At 41.0% G+C, this 24,684-nt stretch overlaps 1 long non-coding RNA gene across 1 annotated transcript; it reads right to left on the reverse strand.

Annotated features, from left to right (window-relative positions):
- Nucleotides 1–9,989: 9,989 nt before the first annotated feature.
- LOC117520193 lies at nt 9,990–12,523 on the reverse strand. Its single transcript, XR_004563564.1, has 2 exons — nt 12,430–12,523; nt 9,990–10,079 (listed from the first exon to the last, which is right to left on the reverse strand). It is a non-coding gene; the product is annotated as an uncharacterized LOC117520193 (long non-coding RNA).
- Between the last annotated feature and the right edge of the window lie 12,161 nt (nt 12,524–24,684).

Raw genomic sequence — 24,684 nt, forward strand, 5'->3', positions numbered from 1 at the left:
TGCTGTTCTAGTTTTCATGATTTTCCTTTATAAATCATTGGTTGTCATATCATATAGCAGATGAACACACTGATTTTTGAGAAGTGAAATGTAGTTTCTAGTATTTACAGAAAGTGTGCAATAATTATTTAAACAAAATTAGGCAGTGCATAAATTTGGGCACCCTTGTATTGTATTGATTTTAATACATTTAGCACTAATTATTGAACACAAATTGGTTTGGTTTGGAAAACTCATTGACCCTTGACCTCCATACACAGATAAATCCAGTCATGAGAAAGTGTATTTAAGGTGGCCATTTGCAGATGTTTCCCCTCTTTGCATCTCGTCTAATGAGTGGCAGCATGGGAGCCTCTAAACAACTCTCAAATGACCTGAAAACAAAGATTGTTCAACATCATGGTTTAGGGGAAGGATATAAAAAGCTATCTCAGGGATTTCAGCTGTTGGTTTCCACTGTGAGGAACATCGTGAGGAAATGGAAGACCACAGGCACAGTACTAGTAAAGCTGGTACTGTACTGTTTTTATCTATATATTAACCATATATAATAATATAATTATGATCTAATATATTTAAAATATAATTGGCTACTACTTTTGGTTTTACCTTCATTATTTACCTTTAAAACTTTTTTAAAAACTAGTGATGGGTCGATGAGGTGTCATGAAGCATTTCAGCACATTGCCAAACTGTATTGATACTGTGTCGATATTGTGTCACTGAATACTGACATCTGCTGGACCTTATAAATCCCTACAGGCACCCGAGTTGACACTCTCAACTGACACTGATTTCATGGCCTAGTATATACAATAATATAATTTAAGTCATTGTATGTCATTTTGTATCATTTCATATTTCAGTTAAATTTAAAATCTTAATAATAAATAATGTGAACATGTATCATAACATGAAAATCTAAGTGAACATGTTGTGAATGAGGATGCTTGTGGACTGGAATTTTTTTTCTTTTTACAAATTTTTATTCAAAAAAATAAGTTGTTCCAAAGTCTTGAATTTGAGTAAGTTACGCTTGTTTGATGCAACTTCTCCAGCTTTAGAAAACACCCGCTCCCAGGTCACAGATGACGCTGGAGTGCAGAGAAAATATAATGACAGCTGAAGAGGTTTGGATATACTGTCTTGTGGGTTGTCCCAGTATCTCAGAGGATCCTGGGACTTGGCAATATTCGGCTCTGCCAGGTACCTCTGCATCTCCTTAATGGCGTCAGCTGTGGCACTTTTGGTCTGCCTGCCCCCTTTGATGTTGAGATGTTGCCAAAACAACAATGTGGCATTTCAGTACATGATTTCCAAACAACAACAAACAAATAATGCTGAATATGAGGGCTGAAGGACCTGAACAAGTTCCCTGAACCCTTCACTCTCCACAGTGCTGAGGGGCTGGCAGTCCTCAGGATGAAACTCAGCAGAGCCTCATCCAGCATCTGCTTCCTGGAAGATGGTGGTTAAAAATGAGGTAAGAATAAATTAATAGGAATTAATTATCAATAATTATCAATAAATTAATTGTGAGTAAGTTGTAGAAAGGCTGAGTTCTCCTGGGTGTATCTGGGACTTCACTCTCATGCCTGGTCCTATAATGGCTCAGCATTGAGGAGGTGGTTTGTTTAACGTTGGAACGTTCTACTGAACAAATGCAACATTTACCTGCAGAAATAATATGAAAAGTAAATTAAGAGTCACTTTGAAATAATACGAATTCAGATAGATCAAGTGGAAACTCTGAGAGAGCTGGATGAAACAGGAAATGAAAACATACCTTATTTCCGATATGAGATCAAGATCCCGCACGGCAGAAACTTGCCTTTTGTTTGCTGCTGCTCCATGATGTTTGGTGAATTGATGATACACCGCAAAAGATCCGAGATTATTTGGCAGATGCATCCCATTGACAGATACGCTTCCTTATAAACCAGTTTGGCCACTTTGACGCGTCAGTGTCAGTTTGAAACAGTTCCTGTAACGGTCCGTGACTTTCGCAACAGTTACGCGCACCGACACAGGGTTCCACCCTATGAGCTTGACGCATGCATTGAACGCATCAGTGTTGCTGGACCCATTACTATTAAAAACTTTTTAATTTTTTTAATTTTTTTTAGCACAGTCCTCAGGGCAGGGGGGTGGCCAAGTGGTTAGTGCACTTTGTTTCATTGCGGAAGGTTCCTGGTTCAAACCCCCCCCTGCCACATCTCTCCATAGTAATGTGAATGTGCATCAAGTAGGGCAGCTGGCGTAAAACCTGTGCCAATTCAAGATGCAGATCTGCTGTGGCGACCCTGAATGCCTACAGGGAAAAGCCGAGGGGACTTACTTTTGTTTCAGCACAAGCCTCACCTGTGTGACTTACGGTTGTCTTTCATTCATTAACACAATGAACTTAAATTCACACAAAAACATAAAACAACAAAATGATATACAACTATTTATATTAAAATGCAGGAAATGGTTCAGGCAGTTTTTGTACAACTGTAACTCCAACATTTTGCATCACCACTCTTATTTCATAGTGGAGTAGAGTGGGGAAGGATATTCTTTCACCAAATTAATCTTAGACTCATATACTGCATACATGCACGATACAAACCAATAAAAAAAACACACCTAATATAAGCACACTGCATAAATATAAATATGACACAACAAATAACAGTATAACAACCCCCCCCTTCCCCCCCAGCGTTTGCACACATCCTATAACCAGTGGTGGGCACTGCTAACCCAAAAGTTAGGTTCGATAACAGCTAATCAGCTAACTGAAAAGTTATCTTTTATAAAGCTAAACCGATAAACCACTCAAAAATTTATCGGATGCTACAGCTAACTGATAACTTTCAGTATTGCTTCCAATACACTTGCAACTACTAACAAGCTGATTGAGTTTTAACACCATGATCACTTCTGGTAGCATCAAAGGAAACCATATATCTAAACAATGAGTCAGCACTTCTGTCTTTGTGCACCCTGCCCACTACTGGAAGCTCCTGTATACTACATATTTCACAGCAGTAAAACAATTAAGAGGAGCTAAGCTCAACTCTACCCACACAAAAAAGCAAGCCATTCCTTAACAGAATAAAGCAGTGCCGCAGTGAGGCAGAGGTCTTGGAAAATAAAGCAGTTTTGACTTATGGTTTTGATTTAAAAATCATCAAATTAATCTGGATAGAGTAGTTCCATTAATGTCAATTCTGTAATTTGTACAAAGTTAAGATAAGATAAGACTTTATTGATCTCACAGTGGAGAAATTCACATGTTACGTCAGCTCTTAAAAAACACAAGATGAGTGCGAGTAGAGGAAAATGAGCATCACACAGCGTGTGCAAGGATAAGCAATAATAATAATACTTGTAGCAATACAATAAAATAAGGAAATGAGGTAGAAATAGAATATATATATATATATAATTATATATATATAATATATATATATATATATAATATATATATATATACACACACAGACACATATACTGTATATACGTACATAATAAGTACATATGCATATATAAACATGATTGGAATTGAAAAAAAAAGGAGCATCTTATTTACAATATGTGAAGTGGAATTTAGATGTGATAAGGTGACATTAGTGCTGGGATTTGTAAATGAGTTGTTATTGCACATGATTTGTGGATATATTAATATTGCACGTGGTTTGTGGACATATTATTGCATGCGGTTATAACACAGTGTTTTATACAGTATAATACATATCTTTTCATTTTAAATAATGCACTAATTCTGAAGTTTTGTAACAAACACAGACAGATGCCAAAGGGATTATGGGTACATGAGCCTCCGCTAACACTGATTGGTTGGTTCATTCATTCTATGTAAAAAAAACAATACATTAATGTGAGGTGTGTGTGTTGGTGTTTACATATAAATGTGCTTTTGTAAAATATGCCTTTTTTTTTTATTTGTAAAATAAAAAAGCCAAAAAGTCAAGTTGTGATTAGACAACCGCCTGATATAACCGGGGTCAAAATAAATAGAACACTGCCATCTATTGGCATCCAGACTCTCATACTGCCATGAACACTACCTTCCAGTAGATCGCAGTTGAGACAGTGAAAACTTGCCAAAACAAATTCCAAATAATCCATGTCTGCTATGTTTAAGCTGCGTGGAATTTAATAAACACAAACTAAATTTCAGACATCTTATATATATATTACTCTGGAACAAAGATGACAGTCAGTGTTTGACATAAGCAGGACTCTAAAGAGCAAAAAGAAGCAATTGCAGCTCACAGTGATTCCACTGAAAATATTGGAGAAGCAACCTGGGCTTCTTCTGGCATTTTACATAAAACAAACACAATAACAACATCTTAAACCCAGAGAATATATCACGAGAGTTGTTAGGCACAATATACCAGATTTAATGCTGGTATCCATGTGGAGCCTGATCAGAGCATCTCAAATATATTTCTCCTGTTATGATGTACTGATAGTACCCATAATGCACCTGGACACAGCATGTCCACACTAAAACCTTCAAAATTAGTGCATTACTTTAAAACTAAAATACATATCTGATATTTCACTTTATAATAATTCAGATGTGATGTTAATTTAAATAACTTGTCCAAAATTAATTTTGTTAAAATTTTAACCATAAGTTAAATTGTATGCTTCTGGATGACTTACCACTTTACCTTTGCTTGCAGAGGATAAAGCAGTTTCTCCTGGAACCAGTTCTTCTCTGTTTGCAGAGGATAGAACTATACATCTACTACAAAGCAATTAACAGGTAGGTACTCAAGTCTTTGATTTGAGATTTCATAAATGTTTGTAACTGTTAAGCTTTGTTCACCATGCCTGCAAAAATATTTTAGTGGTTAAATTTATCAGAAGGATAATTAGTCGGCTGATGGTTTTCAAAGTTATCTGAAAAGCTTATCCGATAATGAAAAACATTACCTTCAATAATTAGCAGATTAGCGGAACTGTACCCACCACTGCCTATAACCATGGAGCCATCACACAGTTCGTGCCACCTTATGCAATCTTATTAGAACTTTGATAGATGTAGGCACAAATGATTTTAAAACATTTCAACTTAAATTTGAGAACTCTGTATCGCCTACCCGAAGGCAAAGGTTCATATTCTTTATAAACGTTATGTGATGGGTCAGTCAATATCCTCTGAGTTTGCCTGAGACAGCCTGGTCATATAAAGACTGCAGGCCCTGGTACTCCTTCCAATCCCATCACCTTCATAGCAGTGTGGATCAGATGACTGAGTTTGGTTTTAATTGCACAGTGAGGTTACTATACCACACTGATATTCCAAACCTTATCAAGCTCTCCGGGACAGCCTGGTAGAATATAAACATGACCCTCTGGTCCACACCAAAAACCTTTGCGTGTGTGTGTGTGTGTGTGTGTGGTGTGTGTGGGTTGGTGTGTGGTGTGGGATGGTGTGTGTATTACCTTCAAACATGGACACACTGGGGAGAGCTGACATTTACGGTTTGGTATGCTTATGTATTTTGGGTCAAGAATGAATACCACCAAAACAGAACATGGACAGTACTAATATTTTTGAGAGATTATGGATATTACATAACAACAGTGAACAATGGGCATTGATAATTACATTCTGAACTCGCACACCATTCTGAATCATTATAGAATCTTTGCATCATTTATTACCACCCTTGAAAAATATGAGCTACCTATTTTATAATCACTACCCAATATAGAGCCTGTGGATCCCCACAGGCAACATGCTAGTCTCTATTTAATGATGGAAAGGAAGTCCAAGACTGACAGAAGAACAGTGTACAACTGATGGACTAGAGTGTAGGTGTAGCTTCTGAAATGACAGAGACTGATGTCAGATACATTGTGACTGTTAAGTCATCCTACAGACACCATTTGTCAACTTACTCATCCTGAACTGTGCCCATATTTTCTTCAGTCATGCCACACCAGCAGAATCCAGATGGGAACAACCATCTGTTGACCCTTGTGTTCAGAATTCTGAATAACAAGCATTTTTATGATGTTCAAATTCTGTCTGTGTGTTACATAAGCAGGCTGCAGCTAATCACTAACAAAAGTCTGTTTACTGTGCTGTTAGCACCACTGCCATGTTTTTCAGGGTAATTGGGACCTGCAGGTTAACAGAGTTTGTGTTGTTAGTGTGAATGAAATGTCAGGGGAATGAGACAACCCTGTAACCTGGGCCATCTAATGAGCCAATGGATTCCAGGTCTAATAGTGGATAGTGAGTGTGAAGTGGAGGTGATGAGAGCAATTGAGTGTGCGTCTTTCTAAATTGCATAGTTTAGTTAGGTTGATGGAAAGTGTTGCCTCCTAAGTGGGAGCAGGATACCTGACTTTTCCTGCAGAACTAAAAGCAGCACAAATGAAATTATTCCTCTGTGTTTATGTAAGAGCCCTGACAAAAATGCTGGTGTGAAACAAAAAGATGGTAACTATTTTTATTTAATTCTGCTTGGATCACAAGTACAGAGGAAACTGCAGGACACTTTAACCCGTTGATGCCTCCGATCCCACAAATCAACACAGCAACAGGAAGATGACAATGTGGAAGAAGTCGGAGTCTGCTGAGAAGCTAGCCTGGAGCGACACTTTGCTGTCTGTTTGAAACAGAGCGTGTGTTGATATAAATAGAGGAGTGGAAAAAATCACAGCCACAAACTGAGTTCCTTATTTTCACATTTCCCTCTGGAGTAGAACTACATCAGGCACTGTGCTGCACCAGGGTTCCTTTCAAAGATGGTGTGTTTGCTGCCTCACACTGACGCTCATATAAACATAATTTTAGCTTTGCATTAAAATTCATATGTACAGTGGAAGATGTTCAGTGGTTGAAAACATCATTCTGCTAGGTTAAGGAAATAACATTTTATCAAAGACAAAATGGACATCTAGAATGAAACCAACTTAAATATTAATGATGACTTCAATTAATCCAAATTGAAAATCAGTTTTAAAGTATTAGATATGACTATATCAATCCACGACCCCCTGAATCTACCCATCCATGCTGTGAACTGGTGAGTGGCTTGATTGTAACACTTGCCACTTCCTATCTTCCAAAAGTTCAAAGGTCAGCATGAGCCACTGGAATGTTGCATTTGTGAGATGAAACCAAAATCAGGTTAGAGGTAGACGGTATAAGAAAATTCATTAAGGTATGTCTTCTAGAATATATTCCATTTCTAAGGTAGAACTCTACTAGTGTATACTAAGGTATCTCTAAATATCTAAAAAAGGAAGAGTATAATAGAAGAGTAGAATAGAGTAAAGTAGAGCCACTTAAGTGCCTGGTCTTGAGAACTAGGAAGGGTAGGTTGAAAAGCTTTTTTATCCCATGGGAACTCTCCCTACCCACCCAAGAGGCTCAAGAAAATGGACATATCATATCCGGATGATTTTCTCATGGATAGTATGACAATGAACACCAGCCAAAGCAGCCAGCTTGATGAGGACGCCCTGCCGAATTTGGAGAGTAGTGCGTGCCAGCCGGCACGACAAAAGTTAAAGTGAGCCAACTTTTTATGTACGCATTATTTGTTGTATATCTCAGTAAAGTGATAATAATGCAAAGCCCGTGATTTTCTCATTAATCATGTATTAAATGGACCTAATGGATCCCGCTACCAATAGCTGCTAAAAGGTAGCATACAACATTAAATGAGAGTTTCACTCAGTGCAAATATTGCAACATGGATGTCTTTGATGATCTGTTCCAATGTTTCACCACACAACAAGCCATATTATTCCAGGTGTTTGGAATAAAATGCTCAAAATGACACACAGCTCCACAACCTCAACAAGATAGCAGGTGCTGCCAGTCAATGTTGCCTACTCCTCAGTAACAAAAGTAGCTACTGGCTGCCCTAAAAGTCGCCCGAAGGCACTAAATGGCGTCACCAGCTAATTTGCATATTGTTTGCATAGTATGATGTCATAACAGATGCTATAGGAAAAAAAAACATTGTGGAAGAGACCACTGAATACATTATCAACCTTTTATTGTTGGTAAATTCCACCTTCATAAATGCAAAAGTAATTTATACGGACTTCTGGCTATACAAGTAGCATTAAGCTTATAGACGCTCCCAAATGTCATAAAACTGCCAAGCTCTATAAGGAATTTTTGAAGATAATTAATGTTAAAGAATGCCTTTACTTTTGTTATTGTATATTTTTTTTCTATCTCTTTCTATTTATAATGATAATACTGTGAATGTTATTGTGGCCTTGTTCGTTTGTTGTTAATGGATTCACTGAAAAAAATTAAAACATTGTAGGAGAGACAAAAAAAGTGAGTAAAAACACCTTAATAATATTTAGAACTGAACAAAAAATTTGATTCTTGGTTTGTTTAATTATTTTGGCATTAAAATTGGCCATCATCCTCAAAATGAAATAACTTCTCAAGGCCAATGAGGAGCATTGGAATGAAACTTTTAGCCAACTTGGCATCACTGTCCTTCTTCAGCGTACTGCAGCAATGAAACGGAATGCGGTGCAGCAGGGTTTAATTGTGCGCACGTCAGAGAAGAATGCTGTCATGCTCTATTAAGGATCCACACTAATCAAGACCAATCAACACACTCAGTTGCAACCTCCATGACATGAGGTGAAATGAGCGTTTTGCGTGACATTTGTGGAAGATTTTTGACAGCCAAAAACATGTTCCACCAAAATCACCAATATCACGCACCAACACGCACTATTAAGAAACCTATTCAGATGCGTTAAGTCACATTAAGAATCTCAGGAATGTGCCAAGAATGACGCAAATATGACATTCGTAATGCATCCATGTATGGACACCAGCCCATACATGGACTAACCCAGTGGATCTTAAACCGATCCTCCAGTACCACCTAACATACACATTTTCAGTCTCTCCCTGTTGTAGAAATGTGTAGGTTAGGTGGTCCTTGAGGAACAGGTTGAAACCCACTGGACTAACCAAAGGACACTTGTTATCTGACATTATATAACGGCTGAGTGGATCCTTGTCATTTGATTGGTGCTTTGTATGTCACGTGACATGGATTAGTCATCCCATTTGTGTTGCGTCAAATTTAGGGTGCATTTACAGTGCAAATTTGGTTTCATACGTTTTATACCATTGCACGCTGCAAACTCTGCCCACGCACACACTAGTGGGGCGGCGTTTAGATAAACATGGCAGAGTTTATTTTGCTGATGGGCGATGATTTGAATGAGCTAACTGACAGTGCTAATTCTTCTAAAACACACTCTAAAAAAGCCAAAACCACTACACCGTAAGATATCTGGAGGCATGAAGAGCTGTTAGGATGAAGAGGATGAAGTGAGGATGAATACCTGGACAAATTTCTGACGTGATTTTTCGCTGGACTGAGGAAGGATATAAAGTCTTTTTTTTCTTTTTTTTTAAGTAGAAGTTAGTGCAGGGCATCACAGACTACAATGTCAGAATTATTTTTGAACTGTCTTTTTGTTGTTTTTCCAAGTTGACTGAGAACAATTCTGGACTCCCATTTAAAGTTTGTTAGAATGTTGACCTCAAACCACCAACGATGCAGGTCAAAATGTAGGTCCCTTTTCCGTTGTTTATAAATTAATATAATATAAAATGACAAAGACCTATTTTAGCCATTATATAAAACAAATAATGTTTTTTCATTCTTTCAACATTCCATTTTTCACCTCATGAAATATTGGTACCATTGAACTCAAACATTCATTATTTGTACACTATTTGACTGCACATTTATGCAAAACAGAAGGTCATTTTGTGATTCCTCAAACGTGGTGCCAAAAGCCAAAACGGCACAGTAGCTCAGACATACCCGGCAAGAGATTGCAAGAGGGAAAAATTCTTTCTTGTATCTGCCTGGTTTCAGCAAGGAGTTCTGCTGCTGTCATTGGAAGCTCCAGAGCATCCCGAATAATTTGGGCAGATTCCAAAGCCTTTTTCCCCATCACTGACGACTTCACATCCCATGTGTACTGCTTGTCATAGCGGTCACAGATTTCCTGGAAGGACACAGTGTACAGGCGCTCTGTGTCTAAAATGAGAAAGAAAGAAACACAGACTTTTTTAGTCTGTAAACAAAAGAGGAATATCAGCAAACAGCACAGTGAAATGTAAAATGTACTGCAAAGGCAAGCTTATATACACACTGGCTAAAACTTTCTTAGTTTTTGCCTACTGCACATATTCCATTCTATCAAACAACACTGATTAACTCAAATACAATGTCTGCTTTAATTCTATATTTAAAATAATAGAAACAAGTTAGATTTCAGATCTTCTTCACTGACCCAGGACTCAATTTGACCTAATTATTACCATTCAAAGGGAATAGATCAGGGGTCAGAAACCCTGTTCCTGGAGGGCACCTGCCCTGCATGTTTTCCCAAGTCTACCTACTCAAGTGATTTTTTTAAACTTGTGTTTTCCAGCTCTTGACTGGCTGAACACACCTGACAGAGTAAACTGCCTGGAGTGGAACAGGGAGAGTTAGAAAACAGGCAGGGCAGGTGCCCTCCAGGAACAGGGTTGGTGACCCCTAGATTGACATTTATAATCCAGTCTCATTGTACCATGACCTACACAAAATGCATGATGGTCATCCCAGGGTAGTAGCCATAGCCAGGTAGGGGTCAATGAAAAATTACACACGCAAAACTTTAAATGCTTCAATCACATTGAAAAGTATACCACATTTGTCTGATCATAAAAATTCCAAAAAGGTATTGTTTGGACCATCTATAACTGATTGTTATGGAGGTATGGAGTAAGACCAGCAAAAATTGGGGAAAAGGTCCATTTCATTTTGTATAGGGTTCAAAAGTTAAAGTTGGTACAATTTTGGTAAATAGTGATACAAACTACTGGTGTACGAATAGGATATATATATATATATATATATATATATATATATATATATATATATATATATATATATATAGATATATAATATAAACACACACACACACACACACAGTGGCTTGCCACAATATTTGGCCCCTTGGCATTTTACATATTTTAATTTGTTTATGCCATTTCAAATACAAAAGTAAACCAGGCTTCTCAATATAAAAATTTCTAAAATTATCATCCTTAAACTCAAACTCAAAGCAAATCTCTACAATGTGATATAAATTATTTAAAAATATAAAGCCAAGATGATGGGTTGCATATGTAATGGGCCCCTTTGGTATAATACTTGTAAATAATCACTTTTATTGTTAGTTTTCTGTAGGCAAGTCAGGGGATGGATACATGAACATTTCCAAGTCACTGAATAGGTCTTGAACTTTACTTACATCAGTTATGAAGAAATAAAAACAGTATGACACTCTAGAAGACCTGAAAGTTCAGCTATAATTTGCCAGAAGGTACATCTGAGATGCAAACCTAGATTTAATGTTTTCGTGAAAGAAAATCCTCCTCTATACCACTTCATCTTGAAGCTGTATAACTGGGGATACAAAATGCTAAACATTCACTATGCACAATCTCAAAAAAAGTGTTACGTTGGTGCAAACCTAATGATAATATTGCATAAAATTGCAAGTACACCCTGTCAAGAGCAATTCACTTTTAATTCTCAAGAATATTCAACACTGAAATTGAAATGTGAAAACATACCATCCAAACTCAGGCCGTGGATATTGTCACAGAAACTGTAACTATGTTTTGGTAGGTTATTGTTATGGCAGTGATGTGACATCCTAAGCTTCACCCTATAAAATGAAATAAATAACTGAAGATGTGTCATGTTTTTAATCTATTGTCAGAGCCATAACTTGAGCAAATTTAAGTTAAATATGATGTGCCATTCCTGATTTGTTCCCTTTCAAAAACTGACATATCTATACAAATCTCTTTAGCAAAAGTGTTATAATTTGTTTTTTGTGTGTGTGTGTGTTTTTGTCATTGTCTTTGTTCGACATAGTTTACTAACATGAATCAAGACTCACATTACAGGTCAGTGGACACTAGTCTTTAATCCGGCAAAGAATCGATTTATAAAGCAGGTTTTACTTTATTAACTTGCAGAAGTGGCTCATCGTGTCAAACGCTGTCAAGGTCGACAAGGAAGACCAAAAAAGTTAATTTAGCTTTTAAAATCCTTTTTAAAACATATTGCACGTATGCCGAAATGAGCCTTGCATTATACACTTTTAGAATTTCTGTCACTTCAGGATCTTCTTAATCGATTAATGTGTTTTCTCCAACAGACCAAAGAATTCCACATTATTTCAAGGGAATTTGGAGGGGGCGAACAGGCGCACACAAAACAACCGGGGTGAACGCCGGTGATGTACTGAGATTGTTTTATCATAAGTACTGCGACATATAATAAGGTCATACAAGGTGTAATATCAATAAAAAAATACTTGTAATACCTAATAATAATCCATCCATATCAAAAATGACATGGCTCACAGGTTTGAAGATTGCAGACATGCGCCACTGTTTCATGTAGTTCCGCGTTGAGTTTTATGGGAGGACAAATAAAAACTATCACGGAGTTTTGAGTGGTTGCTATATTAAAAGACAGCTAAATGTTCAACATACTGATTGCTATTTAATTACATATATTGCATTATTAAATTATAACATAAGATAAACGTAATAATCTGAAACGCTGCAGCGAGTCAGTGAACTCAGGGAAACGATATAACTGCTCAACCGCATTGGCTGTTGGGAAATGAAGTTCCCTCCTGAACTTTCAATAAAATAAACTGAAAAGCTGTTTTGTTCTTAACCCCCTGGGACTCAGGCACTTACTATAATTTTGACATTTGGTGAATGTAATAATAGCAAAAATGTAGTTATTGAACACCAACTACATTTTGGAAAAAAATACCAGTGCTCTTCAAACAATATCAATATCGACCGCCCTTCTTTGTCAAAAGTCAAAGTCAAAGTGAACATTATTTTCAATCAGACCATGTAACAATAATTTGGCAGCAGATCAGCACTGTGTTTCCCCAAACTCCAAAGTACAAGTACTAATTTAACACATAATTTAAACATAACATAAATGTAATCGTGCACACAGACATCAACAAATTATGCAAATAAGTTCAATGATGAGTTCAATGGTATGAATATTTCATCAGGTGAAAGATGGAATTTTTCATTAAATGAGGCAAAGCTGAGTTGAATGGTATGTTCTAGCTTTCACCGAGTTAAATTTTTGTTCCATTGAAAGAATGTAAAAACATTCATTATTTGTTTTATATAATGGCTAAAATAGAGCCTTCTCATTTGATATTATATTAATTTCTAAACAACAGAAAAGGGACTTACACTTTGGTGTGCGTCACTTTTGCTTTGACATCAACATTCTAACACAAACTTTAAATAGGAGTCCAAAAATGTCAGTGAACTTGGAAAAACAGTTAGATAGTTCAAAAATAATTCTGACGATGTAGTCTGTGATACTAAAAAAACAGACTTTATGTACTTCCTCAGTCCAATGAAAAATTGTGCCAGAAATTTGTCCAGGTTTTCATCCTAACTCCTCGTCATGCCTCCAGAAGCTTATGGTGTTGTGGATTTGTTTGTGTGTGTGTTAGAAGAATTAGCACCGTCAATTAGCTTTATCAAATCATTGTCTGTCAGCAAAACTCTCAAACTCTGCCATGTTTAGCTAAACACCGCCCCCACTAGTGTGTGTGTGTGTGTGTGTGTGTGTGTGTGTGTGTGTGTGTGTGTGTGTGTGTGTGTGTGTGTGTGTGTGTGTGTGTGTGGACAGGGTTTGCAGCATGCAATGGTACAATTCCTATGGAACCAAATTTACAGGGTAAATGGAACGGCTAATCCATGTCATGTGACACACAAAGCACCAATCAAATGACAAGGATCTACTCAGCTGTTATATAAACCAAATAATGCAACATAAACAGACAGATAGTGGGCATATTGTTGGGGAAAGTGAGGAACACGGACCCACAACAGGGGGCGCAAATGAACGGACAATGAAGAAGTCAAATAACAAGGTTTTACTGTTGTGAATTCGCACAACAAACACAACAGATCACAATTGTAAGAATAAACCAATTCTACTGGTGACGTGTGGGCAGGCTCGACGATAGGAGACGTCCGTCCGAGTCGACCAGGACCACCCGATTTCCTCTGCCAACGAACCCCGGAATACTGGATCCGCCAAGTCCCGAACTCCCAGTGGCCACTGCCTCCGCTCGTCGGATCCGGTACGGCTGGCGAGGAACAGAAACAGTCAGATGTGGGTGCGGCTGCACCCATCAAACACGTGGGTGGAAACACCACCTCCACCTCTAGTCACAAACAATATTGCAGTGAAGGGTACTTATCCGATATGGATCAAGTTCAGTCTTCAGCTGTCTTAAGCACCAGCAAAAACAGGTTAGTCCTCAGAAATATGATGACTGGCTGAGTGCGTTACCTTCACTGGTAGAACGATATCTCGGCAATGAGATGGAGATGCCGTCCAGCTGATATACCCCTCAGCTGATGGATGTCAGCTGTTTCAGGTGATGGGTGACGCTGTCACCTGGGCTGCTCCTCTTCAGCGGCAGCGCCCTCCGGTGCCTGGAGCACGCACTCCAGGCGGGCGCCCTCTGGTGGTGGTGGGCCAGCAGTACCTCCTCTTCAGCGGCCCACACAACACATATGCATGTTACAGAATATTCACAATGTGTCAGAAGTGTAGTGCAGCCTATATTCAGAATTTGTGGTATCCCGAAGAAGGTGCTGGATATCATAGCCAGTATGGACACAAATACTGCGAGTGCTGTATGAAGCAGAGGCAGAGAATGTACATTTTTCACACTGAAAACTGAAGTTCGCTATGGATGTGTTCTGGCTCCTACACAATTCAGTGTTTCATGGACTCGGTTTTGTGCAGGGTCGTGGAAACCTCTGACTTTGTGGCTTTTGTTGGAGAGGAAAGGTTTAGTGAGCTTGACTTTGTGGATGATGCTGTGATCTTTGTGGAATCAATGGATACTCTGCAGCACTGGAGAAAATGAGCAAGGAATCTGAGTACTGGAATCGGGGTACAATGTTCTGGCAGTGACATTCATAACAGCTGATCTGCTCTGTGCTGAAGCTAAGCAGTGTGGGACCTGGTTAGTACTTGGATGGGAGACCCCTTTGGAACACCAGCGGCTGTGTGTTTCAGACCTCGGGGTCTGAAATCCTAACCTCCTTTCAAAGTAGTCTTCTTGGGACTGCACAAATTTCTCACAGCAGTTCTGCCATTGTTGGAAGCATTTCTAGAAGGCTTCTTTTGGAATAGTGTCCAGCTGGGCCATCACATTCCACACAATGTTTCTCGTGACTCAATTTCAGTCCCTTTTAGGGTCATTTTGAGTTTGCAGAAGAGCCAAATAATCGGGGGGGCATCAAAAGAGTAGGGACCCTGACGAATCACAGGAGTGTAGCATTTAGCCAGGAAAACATGAACGAGCTGAGCAAAATGGGCAGGTGCATTGTCATGATGAACTGCCAGTTGCAGTTGCTTCTGCTCCACCTCCAGCTTTGGCACAAATTACGCTGGCACTCTCCGCATGCCAAAATCCTCTATCAAAGTTAAATGTGTTATGGATAAGGACGTGGATTGAGGAGCGGTCCAGTATCTGACTGAACCCAGCATGAAATAATCAGAAGCAGTTCCAAAAAGAAAACACATTTATTTTTTCTCCCTTTGTGCTATACATGAAATACTAAATAAATAAAGTTTTGGTGAGGTGAAAAGGTGGCGCGCTCTCTCAGCGTCTCAAACAGTCGGAGTCCGAACGTTCAGGACTCATGAGTTCCGCCAACACCCCGCCCAGGTGACTTTCCCAGACTGTACTCTGCGAAGGAGGAACAGAGATGAGATTATTCAACACTTATTACTACAAATATTGTTTAGAGGCAAACTTATCAGCTACACGTTTAGGTCTGGTTTCAAACTTAGTTCAAAGAGGCTGCTGCTCACAGCTAGTGGAGGATCATTAATCCGCACGCCACTGCCGTGAGGAGCACGCCAAACGATTTCCACCAATAATTACTTATAGCTACGTATAAACGCCAATTTACATTCACGGATAAACTTTTCAGAATATTCACCTCTGTCATGTGCTGACAACGTTTGCCTCTCACCCTCGTCCTCCTTCACAGGCGCAATGTCAGACTCTGAAACGGCCCTCAGCGTCCCCACACGGTCGTCACACGGTCGTATTCTCTGGCAATCTTATCCAACTCACTGCTGGTTTAATGTAGTTCTTCATCACTACATTGGTACCAGCTGGAAGTCCTCAGATCTGCACGTGAACATCACAGGTGTTGTGGATTGTCCTGATAGAGAGCCGCACGAGAATGCAACAGGTGCAGCCAATCATCGTAACAGAGGAGAGAGACTCTTCTGCAGCATATTTTCCTCAGAGAACAGCCCCAAATCACCTGGGAAGGAAAACAAACACAAAACAACCCAACCTGGTCCAGCCAAACCCCCCCCAACACACAACAAAATGTATTGAACCTGTGCTTATCTCCACCTTAGCAAGTTCTTGGATGGTAACCATGAACATCCATGACAAAATCTGTATTCTGTCAATAACTTGGTCACTTTGGCTTGTGAATGGCTTTGTAGATGTGTGTCGCTCTCCACTGATGTGCGTACATTTATGAAGCAGTTTTTCCACTTTTTTTATTTGCATTAGGCTCATGGCATCATCGCCAAAAGCCTGTTGAATCTTGTGAATGGTTTCCACTTGGGTATCACCAAGCTTTTGGCAAAACTTAATAATACCTTTGCTCAAGTCACTCTGTCATAATAAGCAAATGAGAATCTGACGTCTTAGAACACATGTTCACTCTAAGGCTGCCTGCTAGCAACTGATGTGCTCTGCAGGTGGGAAAAATTTACTTATGTGCAAGAAGGTTCATGCCCGTATATAGAGGGGGTTCAGGGGGTTCAACCGACCCCCCCCCCACCCGAGAATTCTGCTGATTTTTTTTCTGCTGATTTTTTTCTGATCTGGATATCAACATTATGTATTTCTTTTCATTGATAATAAGCAACAAGCGCTAACTGTTACACAGCTATTATCACACACCCTCAAGTTTCAATTTCCTCTGCCAGAATAATCCCTTAAGTGATGAAAGGGGAAACTGCTAGATAAGTTTTCCCATGGGGGTTGAGAATTTTTGCTCCCTGGTCCCTATCCTCCTCTGATATCAAACAGATTAGTAGGCTTGTAAATACCCATATAAACACACAATTACACTTGTCTGGTTTGTAAAAACATGTTTTTATGTATAAGCTGAGAAATAAAGGGAGATTCTCCTTCCTGTTGCAAATACTGTAAAGGTGCAAATATTCACGTGGGATTTATTATGCGAATTTCATGAGTTAAACAAGGTCACCAAATTAAATACCGCTATTTTAATACATAATGTACATATACGTACATATTCATAATGTAAACGCGAATATTAATACCGCTAAATATGAGGTCTGTTAGAAAACTATCTGACCTTTTTATTTTTTGCAAAAACTATATGGATTTGAATCATGTGCGCTTGCATCAGCCAAGCTTGAACCTTCGTGCGCATGCGTGAGTTTTTTCACGCCTGTCGGTTGCATGATTCGCAACCGACAGGCAGGTATAAAGTTTGCATTAATGTTATCTTGGTTCTTCCTGGGTGGTTTTCATGGCAACTGATCCAATCCCAAGCAAGGACTATTTGTATATAAAAATGTATTTGTTGTGAAAAGTGTAGGAACACGGACCTACAACAGGGGGCGCAAATGAACGGACAATGGAATAAGCCAAATATAACAATTTAATGTTGTGAATGTGCACAACAGAGCAACAGACAACACAATTGAGATCAACAGTCAAATTAGTTACGGTGATGTGTGAGCAGGCTCGAGGATAGAAGACGTCTCAGGTGAGGGCTGCCACGATAGTGGACTCGGGGATGATAGGTTCCGGTGGATCTGACAGCTCGACCTTGACCTCCTCTTCATGGACCCGAGACAGGGCGTCAGATCGCTGGTTCTTAGTCCCGGGGTGGTAGGTAATCCGGAAGTCAAATCGCCCGAAGAACAGTGACCAGCGGGCTTGCCTGGGGTTCAGACACTTGGCGGTCCGAATGTACTCCAGGTTCCGATGGTCCGTAAAAACCGTAAATGGTACCGCAGCTCCCTCCAATAGGTGTCTCCACTCCTCAAGAGCCTCTTTCACCGCAAGAAGTTCCCGATTGCCGATGTCATAGTTCTGCTCCGCCGGGGTCAACCTGCAGGAAAAATAGGCACATGGATGGAGAACCTTGTCGGACTCTCCGCTCTGAGACAGCACGGCTCCTATCCCTGAGTCAGAGACATCCACTTCAACAACAAACTGGCGATTGGGATCGGGCTGCACCAGAACGGGTGCAGACGAGAACCGACGTTTCAACTCCCTAAACGCGGCTTCGCACCGATCCGACCAGGTGAAGGGGACTTTAGTGGAGGTCAGGGCCATCAGGGGGCTAACTACCTGGCTATAACCCTTAATAAACCTCCGGTAGAAATTTGCGAAGCCGAGGAACTGTTGCAGCTTCCTACAGCTTGTCAGTTGGGGCCAATCCATCACCGCCAGGATCGGGTGCGACGGAGTTGGAGGAGATGATGAACCCCAGGAAGGACAAAGAAGTGCGGTGGAACTCACCCTTCACAAACAGCTGGTTCTCCAATAACCGCTGCAGGACCTGACGTACATGCTGGACATGGGTCTCAGGATCCGGGAAGAAGATGAGGATGTCGTCCAGCTTTACGAAGATGAACCAGTGCAGGAAGTCCCGCAAGATGTCATTAACCAATGCCTGGAACGTCGCGGGCGCATTGGTGAGGCCGAACGGCATGACCAGGTACTCAAAGTGACCTAACGGGGTGTTAAATGCCGTCTTCCATTCGTCTCCCTTCCGGATCCGAACCAGGTGGTACGCATTTCTAAGATCCAGTTTGGTGAAAATTTGGGCTCCATGCAGGGGCGTGAACACAGAATCTAACAGAGGCAGCGGGTATCGATTACGAACCGTGACTTCGTTCAGCCCTCTGTAGTCTATGCATGGACGGAGTCCGCCGTCTTTCTTGTCCACAAAAAAGAAACCTGCACCCATCGGGGAGGTGGAGTTCCGGATCAACCTGGCAGCTAAGGAGTCCCGGATGTAGGTCTCCATTGATTCGCGCTCAGGAGGAGAGAGGTTGTACAGCCTGCTGGACGGGTACTCAGTGCCTGGGATCAAATCAATGGCACAATCGTACGGACGGTGCGGGGGAAGAGTGAGTGCCAGATCTTTGCTGAAGACGTCAGCAAGATCATGGTACTCCTCAGGCACCGCTGACAGATTGGGGGGGACTTTAACCTCCTCATTAGCTGTCACACCGGGTGGAACCGAGGATCCTAAACATTCCCGGTGGCAGGTGTCGCTCCACTGCGTCACTACCCCAGACGGCCAATCAATCCGGGGATTGTGCTTTAATATCCATGGAACCCCCAAAATCACTCGGGAGGTAGAAGGTGTTATATAAAACACAATCTCCTCCCTGTGATTTCCAGACACCACCAATGTCACTGGTTGTGTCTGGTGTGTGATTAATGGGAGAAGGGTGCCATCTAGTGCCCGTACCTTCAATGGGGAAGGTAGTGCCACTAGAGGGAGCCCTACCTCCCTGGCCCATCTGCTGTCCTGCAGATTCCCTTCAGATCCCGTGTCCACCAGTGCCGGGGCGTGAAGGGTAAGATCCCCACAAAGGATCGTCATGGGGATGCGTGCTGATCTACGGGCTTTTCCCGCGTGGATGTTATGGCCCACCCTTAACCCAGTCCTTAAGGGCGGGCGTTGTAGTTTAACCGTTTGGGGCAGTTTCTTTGTATGTGCTCGTCAGAGCCACAGAAAAAACACTCCCCGCAAGCCAGCCTCCGTTGTCTGTCATGTGATTTTACTTTGGCCCTGCTCGTGTCCATAGCTTCGTCAACAGGGGGAGCTGTGGCTCCACGGAGCTCTCTGACTGTGGAGCGTGGAGACGGCGGCACCCTTTCGGACCCGGAAGGAAGAGGGACGGCTCATGCCCGGCCACGCCCTTCGCCCCGCTCCCGACGGTGTTCTTCTAACCGGTTGTCCAACCGTATAACCAGGTCGACAAGCCCGTCAAACTCCCGCGGCTCATCCTTAGCCAGCAGGTGCTCCTTCAGGACCGGAGACAGTCCATTTACGAAGGCGGCGCGGAGTGCAACGTTATTCCAGCCGGACCTTGCAGCCGCAATGCGGAAGTCGACTGCGTACTCGGCTGCACTCCGACGTCCCTGTCTCATAGACAGCAGCACAGTCGAAGCGGTCTCGCCTCTATTGGGATGATCAAACACTTGTTTAAACTCCCTCACAAACCCAGTATATGTCGTTAGGAGCCATGAGTTTTGCTCTCAGAGCGCCATAGCCCAGGCGGATGCCTCTCCTCAAAGCAAATTGATGACATAAGCCACCTGGCTAGCATCTGACGCGTACATGATGGGACATTGTGCAAAGACGAGCGAACACTGCATTAAGAAGTCCGCGCATGTCTCGACACAACCTCCGTACAGTTCCGGTGGGCTTATGTATGCTTCAGGGGATTGGGGGGGGGGGGGGGTTCGTTGAATCACCACTGGAATGTCTGTATTTTGTGCTCGGTCGGCTGCAGGACGTGCTGCAGCAGCGCCTGGAGTGCACGCTTCCACCTGGGCGGTGAGAGCCTCCATCCTCCGATTGAGTATTACGTTCTGCTCGGTTACTAAATCCAACCGAGCAGTTAAGGCTGTTAAGATTTGTTGCAGCTCTCCTAACACGCCTCCTGCCGACGCCTGTGCACCCTGTGTTTCCATTGGCGGTTCAAGCGATGGTTGACACCCCTCAGGATCCATGACGCTGGCCGAGAAATCCTGTTGTGAAAAGTGTAGGAACACAGACCCACAACAGGGGGCGCAAATGAACGGACGATGGAATAAGCCAAATATAACAATTTAATGTTGTGAATGTGCACAACAGAGCAACAGACAACACAATTGAGATCAACAGTCAAATTAGTTACGGTGATGTGTGAGCAGGCTCAAGGATAGAAGACGCCCGTCCAGAAAAGAGCCGGATCCCACACGCCTTCCACTCCACCGGACCTGAAGCAATCCTGGAGGCACCAAGCGCTGGGTCCCCAGGTGGCCACTGCCTCCGGCTGTCAGATCAGGTACTGCTGGCAGGAAGAACAGACAGGTGATGGTGGGTGCGTGAACACCCAGCAAACAGTTCAACATAAAGGTGGAAAGCACCTCCGCCTCTCAATCACAATGCATACGGAGCTCGTACAGATCCTGAAGTCACATGAAACAGAGTCTGCAAACTCAGAATTATGTCAGTCAGCACAGAAGTAAAGACGTTACCACTGTATGACACCAAAAAGGCTGAGACGTTTACTTGTCGGTAGACGATTTCTCGGCAGGGAGGTGAAGATGCTGCCCGGCTCTTATGGAGGTGTGGATGATGGTGATGAGTGACAGCTGCCACTCCCGGTTGCTCCGGCGCCCTCACGTGCCTGAAGTCTGCACTTCAGGCAGGACGCCCTCTGGTGGTGGGCCAGCAGTACCTCCTCTTCAGTGGCCCACACAACAGTATTTCCTAAAATGATACATTTTTGGTTTCAAATGAAATTTATGTAGCTTTTTAACCCTCGAAATCCTCAAAAAGCTTCTGCTTCGGGGGCCTTCGCTCCCCTGAGCCCCCCACGAGGGCGTTGCCCCTCAACCCCACCGGGGGCCCTGCGGCCCACTGGACCCCCAGCTCAAGAATTTGAACCCCCCTTTCACATTCCTATATATGGCCCTGAGGTTCCCTGCACCTCGCCACCAAACAACAACCCACACGCTACATTTGCTTCTGTGGGATACAATAAGGTGTGATACTTTTTGAATGCACCTCATACGTAGGGGAACTAAGACAAGGAATATCACTTGCATTGTGAAAGCATCAGCTTCTATATTTTAGCTATGTGGCCCGTTTTGCTATGCACTATGCAGCACATAGGTGCCTGAGTGTTGAGGATCCAAATGGCTGGAGAAGACCAAGGGAATGCTCACATTTCACCTGGCTGGGGCAGACTGATGGTTACTTTTGTGAGGACAGGTTGCCAGTTTGGGAAGTTGCTATCCATGGAGGCTCCGTGGTGTCACTGATGCAGCAACACACACTCATAGACTTGATTTGGTGTATAAACTCATCTCTATTATATGTTTGATTCTGTGAAATCACATTGAAGAAGTGCAGATGCAGCCTACAAAGTCCAGTTTGTAAAACTGTTATTTGAATTTATATTGTACTACTGTATATTTATATTGTTTTTATTGGTGTATGCACACACAACCAGTTGTGGGAAGTAATTGATTGAAACAGGATTATATAATCAGTATTTAAATAAATTAAAATCATTCTATTGCAGTTACAGAGAGATTTCAGAAACATTTAAGGTTGGGAGGATTTTGTGGATTGCAAGGAGTATGAGTATGTAAACATGCATCATTCAGCTGTGAAGTAGTTACTGGTGCTGAGGATGGAGCAGTAACAGAGCATTTTACACGGACAGACAACTTCAGCTTTTTCAGAACTGAGTGAGTTATTCATTTTATCGCAAGTAAATGACATTCAATGTCAGTCCCAAAACAAACAAGATTTTTGTTCACCTCACTGGATCTCAAATAATGAAAGAGCGCACATAGGACAAGATATTTTTGGTTGTTCTGCCATTTTACAGAATATACCTCAGCAATATTTATTGACGTCTTTTCTACTCTTATGTGTATGTGATACTGAGGCAATCTAAAAATAACTGAGCATAAATAGACTTTTTTATTTTCTTCATCTTTTGGCTGCTCCCATCTGCTTGGGGTGCCATCGCAGATATCATATTGATCCACATATTGATTTGGTGCAGGTTTTTATGCCAGATGCCTTCCTAATGCAACTCCAGGGGCCTCATATATAAATTATGTGTATGCCAATAAAAAGAGGAACATATGAAGGAAGAATGTATAGATAGTTACAATGTTTGCATGTCATGCATATTTCAAATGTTGTGCAAACACATATTTTTTTTTCCCACAGCAGTCCAGCCTGATGTAGTGAAATAAAAATGAAAAAGAAGGCAAGACAGAATTTTAATGTAAAACAAAGCAGCAGTAATTTGTATTTTTATTAGTTTGTGCACACAAAATGATTAATCAAATCACGTTGACAACTCAGAAGGCCAAGACATTCATTCCAGCTGTCATATGCTTAAAGTGCTTGTCCTTTGTGATAGTTATAGATGCGTTCTTTAACTGAGCCCTGAAGCAGGTGTATTGGACTTCATGCTTTGCGGAGAAAGACTACTGTGTTCTGCTTAGGGTTGGGTATCGAGAACCGGTTCTTTTCAAGTATCGTTAAGAAATGATTCGATCCACCGATATCAATAGCCTTTTTCTTAACGATTCCCTTATCAGTCCTTCAGAGCAGCCATTGTTTTTGAGGGTGTTTCTCGGGAAAATGATCATTCCTCTATGTTGATTACAGACTCTGCAGCAGGTCTGTAATCAACCGTTTCTGCAGCGCGACACCACTTTGAAGCATGAACCAATGAAACAATGCTTCGATCCACTGGATCATGGTTCTTTGAATCGTTGCTCTTCAGAAGCGACAAGTCCACTTCTTAACCCCTCTCAAAGCCATTAAAATATCATGAGTCACTTTTGTGTGTATTAAAGTCACTAACTGGGACTCTTGTCATGTTGCAGTCAAGAAACAAGAATCGTCCTCCGTTCCCTTGCTCCAAACGCTCTCTGCTGAGACAGATTCCGGTCGGAATGAATAACTTCAAAACGAATTGCCACTTTGAATAAAATGACACCTCTAACAAATGTTGTAATGCAGACATGAAACTACAATCGACTAAAACGTTTTTTTTTTTCCTCCCAAAATGAGACATGCTGCATTCTTTATAATTTACATCCTGACTTGCAGCACAGCACAGCTGCAAGAGCTCAGCTCAGATGTATGGAAAGACATTCATGCCAATAATGTCTGAAAGGAAATGCTTTTGACAATAACTATAATATACGATAATGATAGCGATATGGATAAAATCGTATCGATACTGAAGGAATATATCCTAAATGTGCTTAAATATGCATTAACCTTTTGTGCTTTTTTTCCCCATTCAGTATCATCATAATAATATTTATCTTTTATTGATCTAAAAATATATTGTTACATGAGTGTGTTTTAATGTTTAGAAGTCATCATTTATATATTTATAAATTATTACTCATATGCTTATAGTGATCAATATTTATCAATGCTTATTAAACATGTAATCAATAACTAAGATTAATTATTTGATATCTATATATTCAAATACTTTTGAGTTATATGTTCGAATGCTGTTGAATTGTGTATTGTGTATTGTGTCTACCAAATTAAAGGTATGTTATGTTTATGATTACATTTGCTTTTGTTCTAAGATTTGCTTTTGCTCAAATATTAGTTTAGTTTCTTAGCAAGCTGTCATGAAGATATGTTATTTATATAATCATTTTCAAAAAGTCTTATAAATGTGATGTGTCCCTGTTTCAGTGAGGCAA

This window comes from Thalassophryne amazonica, chromosome 1 (assembly GCF_902500255.1).
Source record: "Thalassophryne amazonica chromosome 1, fThaAma1.1, whole genome shotgun sequence".
NCBI lineage: Eukaryota > Metazoa > Chordata > Actinopteri > Batrachoidiformes > Batrachoididae > Thalassophryne > Thalassophryne amazonica.